This window comes from Pseudophryne corroboree, chromosome 5 (assembly GCF_028390025.1).
Source record: "Pseudophryne corroboree isolate aPseCor3 chromosome 5, aPseCor3.hap2, whole genome shotgun sequence".
In the NCBI taxonomy this organism is placed as follows: domain Eukaryota; kingdom Metazoa; phylum Chordata; class Amphibia; order Anura; family Myobatrachidae; genus Pseudophryne; species Pseudophryne corroboree.
Genome location: NC_086448.1, coordinates 782,327,890 through 782,338,829, shown reverse-complemented (window position 1 = coordinate 782,338,829; position 10,940 = coordinate 782,327,890). Strand labels below are relative to the sequence as shown.

General features: G+C 46.2%; 1 long non-coding RNA gene across 1 annotated transcript; it reads right to left on the bottom strand.

Moving 5' to 3' along the window:
• Positions 1 to 5,070: 5,070 nt before the first annotated feature.
• LOC134929460 (uncharacterized) lies at positions 5,071 to 7,259 on the bottom strand. The gene is made up of 3 exons (XR_010178573.1): positions 7,181 to 7,259; positions 6,895 to 7,107; positions 5,071 to 6,026 (listed from the first exon to the last, which is right to left on the bottom strand). It is a non-coding gene; the product is annotated as an uncharacterized LOC134929460 (long non-coding RNA).
• Positions 7,260 to 10,940: the final 3,681 nt, after the last annotated feature.

The window sequence follows — 10,940 nt, the reverse complement described above, 5'->3', positions numbered from 1 at the left end:
GCAAACGTGTTTGCCCCTGACCAAGTTGCAGCTCGGCAAAGTTGTAAAGCCGAGACCCCTCGGGCAGCCGCCCAAGATGAGCCCACCTTCCTCGTGGAATGGGCTTTCACTGATTTAGGATGCGGCAATCCAGCCGCAGAATGCGCCAGCTGAATTGTGCTACAAATCCAGCGAGCAATAGTCTGCTTAGAAGCAGGAGCACCTAATTTGTTGGGTGCATACAGGATAAAAAGCGAGTCAGTTTTCCTGACTCCAGCCGTCCTGGAAACATAAATTTTCAAGGCCCTGACTACGTCCAGTAACTTGGAATCCTCCAAGTCCTTAGTAGCCGCAGGCACCACAATAGGTTGGTTCAAGTGAAAAGCTGATACCACCTTAGGGAGAAACTGGGGACGAGTCCTCAATTCTGCCCTATCCATATGGAAAATCAGATAAGGGCTTTTACATGACAAAGCCGCCAATTCTGACACACGCCTGGCCGAAGCCAAGGCCAATAACATGACCACTTTCCACGTGAGATATTTCAGATCCACGGTTTTAAGTGGTTCAAACCAATGTGATTTTAGGAAACTCAACACCACATTGAGATCCCAAGGTGCCACAGGAGGCACAAAAGGGGGCTGAATATGAAGCACTCTCTTTACAAAAGTCTGAACTTCAGGCAGTGAAGCCAGTTCTTTCTGGAAGAAAATCGACAGAGCCGAAATCTGGACCTTAATGGAACCCAATTTTAGGCCCATAGTCACTCCTGACTGTAGGAAGTGCAGAAAACAACCCAGCTGAAATTCCTCTGTAGGGGCCTTCCTGGCCTCACACCACGCAACATATTTTCGCCAAATGCGGTGATAATGGTTTGCGGTTACTTCTTTCCTGGCTTTTATCAGCGTAGGAATGACTTCCTCCGGAATGCCCTTTTCCTTTAGGATCCGGAATTCAACCGCCATGCCGTCAAACGCAGCCGCGGTAAGTCTTGGAACAGACATGGCCCCTGCTGTAGCAGATCCTGTCTGAGCGGTAGAGGCCATGGGTCCTCTGATAACAATTCTTGAAGTTCCGGGTACCAAGCTCTTCTTGGCCAATCCGGAACCACGAGTATCGTTCTTACTCCTCGCCTTCTTATTATTCTCAGTACCTTTGGTATGAGAGGCAGAGGAGGGAACACATAAACCGACTGGTACACCCACGGTGTCACTAGAGCGTCCACAGCTATCGCCTGAGGGTCCCTTGAGTTGACCTGGCGCAATATCTCTTTAGCTTTTTGTTGAGGCGGGACGCCATCATGTCCACCTGTGGCCTTTCCCAACGGTTTACCAACAGTAGGAAGACTTCTGGATGAAGTCCCCACTCTCCCGGGTGTAGGTCGTGTCTGCTGAGGAAGTCTGCTTCCCAGTTGTCCACTCCCGGAATGAACACTGCTGACAGTGCTAGTACGTGATTTTCCGCCCATCGGAGAATCCTTGTGGCTTCTGCCATCGCCACCCTGCTTCTTGTGCCGCCCTGTCGGTTTACATGGGCGACTGCCGTTATGTTGTCTGATTGGATCAGAACCGGCTGGTTTTGAAGCAGGGGCCTTGCCTGACTTAGGGCATTGTAAATGGCCCTTAGTTCCAGAATGTTTATGTGCAGGGACGACTCCTGACTTGACCAAAGTCCCTGGAAATTTCTTCCCTGTGTGACTGCGCCCCAGCCCCGAAGGCTGGCATCCGTGGTCACGAGGACCCAGTCCTGTATGCCGAATCTGCGGCACTCTAGAAGATGAGCACTCTGCAGCCACCACAGTAGAGACACCCTGGTCCTTGGAGACAGGGTTATCAGTTGATGCATCTGAAGATGCGATCCTGACCACTTGCCCAAGAGGTCCCACTGGAAGGTCCTTGCATGGAACCTGCCGAATGGAATTGCTTCGTATGAAGCCACCATTTTTCCCAGGACTCGTGTGCAGTGATGCACCGATACCCGTTTTGGTTTTAGGAGGTCTCTGATTAGAGATGACAGCTCCTTGGCTTTCTCCTGCGGGAGAAACACTTTTTTCTGTTCTGTGTCCAGAATCATCCCCAGGAACAGTAAGCGTGTGGAAGGAACCAGTTGTGACTTTGGAATGTTTAGAATCCAGCCATGCTGTTGTAGCACTTCCCGAGATAGTGCTACTCCGACCAGTAACTGCTCCCTGGACCTCGCCTTTATTAGGAGATCGTCCAAGTATGGGATAATTAAAACTCCCTTTTTTCGAAGGAGTATCATCATTTCTGCCATTACCTTGGTAAACACCCTCGGTGCCGTGGACAGTCCAAACGGTAGTGTCTGGAATTGGTAATGGCAATCCTGTACCACAATTCTGAGGTACTCCTGGTGAGGAAGGTAAATTGGGACATGCAGGTAAGCATCCTTGATGTCCAGGGATACCATGTTATCCCCCTCGTCCAGGCTTGCAATAACCGCCCTGAGCGATTCCATCTTGAACTTGAATTTTTTTATGTATGTGTTCAAGGATTTCAAATTTAAAATGGGTCTCACCGAACCGTCCGGTTTCGGTAACACAAACAGTGTGGAATAGTAACCCTGTCCTTGTTGAAGTAGGGGTACTTTGACTATCACCTGCTGGGAATACAGCTTGTGAATTGCCTCTAGTACAGCCTCCCTGCCCGAGGGAGTTGTCGGTAAGGCCGATTTGAGGAAACGGCAGGGGGGGAAGCGCCTCGAATTCCAGCTTGTACCCCTGAGATACTACTTGAAGGATCCAGGGATCCACCCGTGAGCGAACCCACTGATCGCTGAAATTTTTGAGGCGGCCCCCCACCGTACCTGGCTCCGCCTGTGGAGCCCCACCGTCATGCGGCGGATTTGGAAGAAGCGGGGGAGGACTTTTGTTCCTGGGAACCTGCTGCGTGGTGCAGCTTTTTTCCCCTTCCTCTGCCTCTAGACAGAAAGGACCCGCCTTTTCCCCGCCTGTTTTTCTGGGGTCGAAAGGACTGTACCTGATAATACGGCGCTTTCTTAGGCTGTGAGGGGACATGGGGCAAAAATGCTGACTTCCCAGCTGTTGCTGTGGGAACAAGGTCTGAGAGACCATCCCCGAATAACTCCTCACCCTTATAAGGCAAAACTTCCATGTGCCTTTTAGAATCTGCATCCCCTGTCCACTGCCGAGTCCATAAGCCTCTCCTAGCAGAAATGGACAATGCACTTATTCTAGATGCCAGCCGGCAGATCTCCCTCTGTGCAACTCTCATGTACAAGACTGAGTCTTTTATATGCTCTACGGTTAGCAATATAGTGTCCCTGTCCAGGGTGTCAATATTTTCCGACAGGGAATCTGACCAAGCAGCAGCAGCACTGCACATCCACGCTGAAGCAATAGCTGGTCTCAGTATAACACCAGTGTGTGTATATATAGACTTTAGGATAGCCTCCTGCTTTCTATCAGCAGGTTCCTTTAGGGCGGCCGTATCCGGAGACGGTAGTGCCACCTTTTTAGACAAACGTGTGAGCGCTTTATCCACCCTAGGGGGAGTTTCCCAACGTGACCTATCCTCTGGCGAGAAAGGGAACGCCATTAGTAATTTTTTTGAAATCACCAATTTTTTATCAGGGAAAGCCCACGCTTCTTCACACACTTCATTTAATTCTTCAGATGGGGGAAAAACTATTGGTAGTTTTTTCTCCCCAAACATAATACCCTTTTTTGAGGTACCTGGGTTTATATCAGAAATGTGTAAAACCTCTTTCATTGCCTCAATCATGCAACGAATGGCCCTAGTGGACATTAAATTTGACTCATCGTCGTCGACACTGGTATCAGTATCCGTGTAGACATCTGTGTCTGCCATCTGAGGTAGTGGGCGTTTTAGAGCCCCTGATGGCCTTTGAATTGCATGGGCAGGCACGAGCTGAGAAGCCGGCTGTCCCGCATTTGGCATGTCGTCAAATTTTTTATGTAAGGAGTCGACACTTGCACGTAATTCCTTCCATAAGTCCATCCACTCAGGTGTCTGCCCCGCAGGGGGTGACATCACATTTATAGGCATCTGCTCCGCCTCCACATAAGTCTCCTCATCAAACATGTCGACACAGCCGTACCGACACACCGCACACACACACAGGGAATGCTCTTAAAGGAGACAGGACCCCACAAAAGCCCTTTGGGGAGACAGAGAGAGAGTATGCCAGCACACACCAGAGCGCTATATAATGCAGGGACTAACTGAATTATGTCCCCTATAGCTGCTATAATATTTACTGCGCCTCAAATTTGTGCCCCCCCTCTCTTTTTTACCCTTTTCTGTAGTGTAGACTGCAGGGGAGAGTCAGGGAGCTTCCTTCCAGCGGAACTGTGAGGGAGAAATGGCACCAGTGTGCTGAGGGAGATGGCTCCGCCCCTTTTTCGGCTGAATTTTCTCCCGCTTTTTTCTGTTTTCTGGCAGGGGTAATTACCACATATATAGCCTCTGGGGCTATATATTGTGGTTATTTTGCCAGCCAAGGTGATTTTATTGCTGCTCAGGGCGCCCCCCCCCCCAGCGCCCTGCACCCTCAGTGACCGGAGTGTGAAGTGTGAGGAGCAATGGCGCACAGCTGCAGTGCTGTGCGCTACCTTGGTGAAGACTGAAGACTTCTGCCGCCGATTTTCCGGACCATCTTCTTGCTTCTGGCTCTGTAAGGGGGACGGCGGCGCGGCTCTGGGAACGAACACCAAGGACGGGTCCTGCGGTCGATCCCTCTGGAGCTAATGGTGTCCAGTAGCCTAAGAAGCCCAAGCTAGCTGCAAGCAGGTAGGTTCGCTTCTTCTCCCCTTAGTCCCTCGTTGCAGTGAGCCTGTTGCCAGCAGGTCTCACTGTAAAATAAAAAACCTAATATATACTTTCTTTCTAGGAGCTCAGGAGAGCCCCTAGTGTGCATCCAGCTCGGCCGGGCACAGAAATCTAACTGAGGTCTGGAGGAGGGGCTTAGAGGGAGGAGCCAGTGCACACCAGGTAGTACCAAATCTTTCTTATAGTGTGCCCAGTCTCCTGCGGAGCCTGTCTATTCCCCATGGTCCTTACGGAGTCCCCAGCACCCACTAGGACGTCAGAGAAAAATCAAGTGGTCTTGTTACTGCATGCTACGATCAATGTGCAGATCAAATTACTTTTTCCTCCTCCAAAAAAATACAAAGATGTTAAAGAATAAATGTGTTGGCAAAAATCCTGTTGTTGTTTGTAACACTTATAATTAATGATGTTCAACAAATTGACAAAGTGCTAAGTGTTATATATATTGAGACAAACCTACACTTACTAACTGTGGTTATTTTCTTCTCTATACAGAAATTGGTGTCTCTATTTTTTATTTTTTTGGGGTTGGCTGCTTGGACTGGCATTTACCTTTACCACTGTCGTGTTGGCGTGCTCTGGTGGAGCGCCTTGGTGGTGAGGACACTGGCGATAGAATAGGAGTAGTCGTACCAGAACTGCTGCTTGGTTGCTGTTGGTGCTGGGATCTGAGTGTTTCATTGAGGTTAGTGAGGGTGGCATTAAGTTCACGTGTTGCAGCATTTTTATTCTCTAAAATTCTGGTGATAGATTCATTGATCATTTGATTGTTTTCTAAGATGTTGATGTAGCTTTGCTTTTGTCTGTGCTGTTCTTCCATTATGCGTTGTAAGTTGCCCATGACATGTGTAATGTCTGCAGGCATGATTTCCATGGTATTGGCAATTCTGGTGGTTGGTTCATTTTGGCGACTGATATTTCTGCTGATTCTACTGCGGTGAGATGGTAGGTTAGCAAAAATTTGTGTCTGCCTACGCAGGCAATCTTGATTAGTGGCCTGCTGTGTAGCCCAACTGTCTCAAAACACTTGATCAGGGCCTTGTGCTACTGGTGTTGTCGGGCTGTGTTGTGGTGGTGGAGTGCTTTGCTGTGGTGGTGTACTCACAGGTGCTGGGTGGCTGATTCCTTCGATTAATGGCTGCATTTGTAACATGATTGTCTCATCCATGTCACTGTGTTGCTGCTGCTGCGTCGGGATGCTGGTACCAGTACTAGAATCTGGAATTAGAACCATTTTGGCATTAGTTAGACATATGTTTGAGAAAACAAAGCAAAGCAAAAAACATGGGACACATGTATTTAAATGGTGCTTTCAGATATCCAGCATAGCAACATCATCACTCAGAACTTAAATACAGACATATTCCTGTTTGTGGGAAATGTGTCTGGTTACTTCATCCTTAAAGCAAGCACATGAGTTGTATGGTAGATCAGACATACTCCACCATAAAAAAACACTTTAAATCAGAATGTGTTGCCTTATACAGGGGGTAATTCTGAGTTGATCGCAGCAGGAATTTTGTTAGGAGTTGGGCAAAACCATGTGCACTGCAGGGGAGGCAGATATAACATGTGCAGAGAGAGTTAGATTTGGGTGGGTTATTTTGTTTCTGTGCAGGGTAAATACTGGCTGCTTTATTTTTACACTGCAATTTAGATTGCAGATTGAACACACCACACCCAAATCTAACTCTCTCTGCCCAACTGCTAACAAAGTTCCTGCTGCGATCAACTCAGAATTACCCCCATAGTGTTTAAAACAGAAACATAGTAATGTTTTGGCATGTTGGTGCCAATGTTACGACAAACACATAAGTGACATTGATGAAAAAAACCTTACTATTTGCCACACTTACACATGTGTTTATGTTGCAGCATCTTCCACACAATCTGCTGCTGTATGGCTGAAGTGGACATACATATCTTTACTGGATGTGGACAAGGCCATTTTGCTCAGAATCCATTTGATGTTTTTTTTTTTCCCGGTAAGTATAGCAGATTTTGTGGAATTTAGAGTTAATTAGTCTAATTAAATGGATTATTATGAGATGAGTAATGTTTTAAATCATTACAGTTTCTTACTCACAATCAAGATGAGGGGAGTGTGGCTGGCGTCTTGGAGGTGTGACCAAAATTTGGAGTGGTGGGACCGAAGAAACTGTAGACAATCTTCGTGGCGGGGTAGACTGCTGTGGTTGTGATTGGACATCAGACCTTGCTTTCTTTGTTGCCACAAGTATTATTGTTTGGTGTGCTACAGGAGTCCGCCTTCTGCTGCTCAAGACTTCTTTTGATGGACCTAGGATTCAAAGTGTACTTTTGTTATGGCCATTCCTTTACAAACATAACCTATACTACAATTGACACTTTACCTGCTTCCGCAGCGTCATCATCATCAGATGTCATGGGAGTGACTGTAGGCCGACCAGTACTGCTTTTTTTCAACACTGTAAATAATGAAACAAATAAAACAACTCATTTTTTCATGCTATTGTTGATACATCCACCCATTATGTTTATAAACATTAAATCTTTTAAAAATGGATGCTTATTTATGTGGGAATAATTTCTGAACAAAACCATAAAAAAATGTAAAAAACACACACATTGGCCAATAGCCATATGCACTATGGAAAGTGCAACACAGGAAATAATGTACAGGACACAGACATAGGACACGGGCAGATTAATTAAGCCTGGTGAAGTGATAAAGTGGAAGGTGATAAAGCACCAGCCAATCAGCTCCTAAGTGTCATTTTGCAAACCCAGCCTGTGACATGGAAGTTATGACCTGATTGCTTGGTAATTTAGCAACTTCCACTTTATCACTTCACCAGGCTGAATAGATCTGGCCCACGATTACTAATACATACACTAACAAGCCAAAGCACAGACATCTTAATTTAAAAATGTTATGTAATTAATGAAAGAAGCAATATAGAAAATGCTCTGTGATGTAGCACTCCAAAACACACATTAGCACAATATGAGCCAAAAAACAAACCAACATTAAAAAACAAGCATAATAGTAGGGTAACTAAGTCTGCAGTGTTGTGTCAGGGTACAAATACAGACTCTAAATGATCAAAAAAAAAAGTGGGGTTGTCTTAAACAAGATTACATACAGTAATAATGAAATTACACATGTAACTGGCTTCAAAGCCACTTTGCACTACTCCAGCCTCTAACATGTCAACTACTGATTTTCAAACATTGCACATGGATAACTGAAATCAAAAACATAGGCCAGCTTGCAAACTGACAAGTGTGCAAAAGGAAAACATTATTGCTGGACAATTCAATGACACACCAAGTCCAAACTACACATGGAAAATGTACTGTAAAAAAACCACATGACATACAATAAAGTACTATGTTACATTGGCTTTTGTAGAAAACATTACCCAAAACAATGTATTTGCTGACGCACAAATGAAGATGGGAGTAATATGCAACGTCACATGACACACATTTCGCCAAAAAATGACGACAGAAGTAATGTAATAGAATGTTAAGACAAATACACATGCTCACCATCCTTCCTGGGCAGATCGGAATCACGGACATGGGTTGCAGACACTACTTCAGGAGGTATTAAACTTCACATGGGCTCCTCATAGTCCAGATATCTGGCAATATAGGGCTGTCCACCACCGGTATTGCGAGCCGACTTCGCCTCCTTGGCCATTTTGGACTTGACACGTCGCTTTATGTTATAGTACCGTTTGCGGCACGTGTCCTCCGTCCGCTTGACCACCCCCTCACTATTAACAGCAGCAACAACTTTCACCTACAACACCGTCTTCTTCCGTGTTGGCACCTTGGCGGACTCAGGCCCAAATAGCTGCCGCTGATACTTCATCAGCTCTCGCATCAATGCCACATTTTCAGCATAACTAAACTGTACATTCTGGCCAGTCTTAGTAGTGGTGCGTGGCTGCGGAGCTCTCTGACTGTCACTGTCACTTGAGGCTGCTGCGGCAACCTCACCTACCTCCTCAACCTCACTAACCTCACTCTCCTCCTCCACCTGACCAACCTCCTCCCCCTCACTCACACCCTCCACCTCACTCACCTCAGCCACCTCTGAGTCAGACATAATTGTGTGGTTCAACAATTAACAGAAAAAAAAATACAAATAACACACTCCTCCACTACCACTGCACAACACACACACACACACACACACACACACACACACACACACACACACACACACACACACACACACACACAAACACTGACAAGGGACTATAAAGAAAAAAAACTTGGACAAAAAATGAGAAAAAAAACAAAACTTGTCACGAACCGGTCTCTTACCTCTGCGGGTTCTGGGGTTCATCCGTTGCCAGTGCGGTTGCTCGCGGTGCTGTGCGCCCATGTGGGGACGCGGCGTGATCAGTGGCACAGGTAATGCAGATTCTGGGAACTGAGAGTGCGGGGACCAAATGGCCTAAGGCACTGCGGTGTGTCTGCTGTATAGGAGGTGGCCATGTTGGAGACCAAATAGGTAATACAGAGCACTTGTGAAAACACCTGTGGGCAGGTGTAAGCCAATCCCGTGCTTGTGCTGCCTTTAAGTAGGCTGGGATTATGTTACTCTGGGCCAGTGCTTTGTTGTATCAACGCTGTGCTCTAGCTCTGAGCTCTCTCCGTGCATTCCTGTGTGATTCCCGTGGTCCAGATATCGCCTCCGTTCCCAGAGGTCCGTCTGCAGCCTTCACTGCTAAAGATCCACCGGCTCTCCGCTGTGCTGTCAGTTAATTGCACACCTACTGGAAACAGTTGGATTCCCAGAGTCTTGCATGAGGTTACCTTGTCTGCCTGCCTTCAACCATACAAAGTTTGGAGGATTCCACTACCCTCAGCTGTTCGTTTGTTCTACTCTGCATTTAACCCATTCATCACCTTGTCATCTGCTACAGTTTTCACAGTGATCTCCGGAGCCCGCAAGTAACCCAATTCAGTACTTTTATTTTCTATGTTACCATAACAAGGATAATTCTTCACAGCCTCTCAGTTAACTCTCAAAACTTCATTGCAAATCCTTAGTTATTTCTTCATGTCTGCATTACCCAGTTAAACACATTCTGCAGTTCAGCATCAAAGTTTGTTTATATTTGGACAATCCAACATATATTCATCAGCTTGTTTTATATACAGTTCCATGAACATTTCTTTTATTTGTCTTTGAGATTTATCCTGCATATTATTTCTGCCATTCCTGCAATACTTCAGTATAATATGATGATTAACAACTTGTCATTTAACTCTTTACTGAATTGTTATTTTTAATAAATATATGAAACAGAACTTTCTTCGTCCTCCCTGCTTTCTTCATACCCCAGCACCTACACCTGTGGTTGGCCCCGGCTTAACGGATTCACAAAAACACCCGGATCTGACAGTAAGCACTGGCCACATGGATCCATCAAGTGACCAATTCGCAGGAGGCGGTGCTACGTCAGATATCCTTTCCCGTCTGGAAAACCAGGAGTCTATACAGACACAAATAGTGCAGTTTATGCGAACTATGGCAGACCGTTTAGAGACTCTTCATACGGCTATTAAAACGTCTCAAGTCCAGATTCCAACTCCGGTTGTCCCAGTTACCACTACAGCTTCTCCTGTGACGCTGCCTACGTCCCGCTTGCAGTTACCCTCTCCGAGTAAGTTTGACGGAACTCCAAAACTTTGCAGAGGATTCCTGAATCAATGCGAGATCCAGTTCGAACTGTTGTCCGCCAGTTTCCCATCAGCTCGTTCTAAGGTTGCATATATTATTGCCCTCCTCTCCGGTCAGACTCTGGAGTGGGCATCACCATTATGGGAAAGAGGTGATCCTATCCTCTATTATTACAAGGAGTTCGTATCATCCTTCCGGAGAATCTTTGACGATCCAGGCAGGACCACCTCAGCATCTTTGGAGATTCTCCGTCTACGTCAAGGTTTACGTCCTGTCAGTCAATATATTATTCAGTTTCGCACGTTGTCTTCAGAGTTAAACTGGAATGAGGAGGCCCTGATCACCGCGTTTTGGAATGGACTTTCAGAGAGAATCAAGGATGATTTAACTATCCGGGATGTGCCAACTAAACTGGATGAATTGATTTCTCTCTGTAACAAACTTGA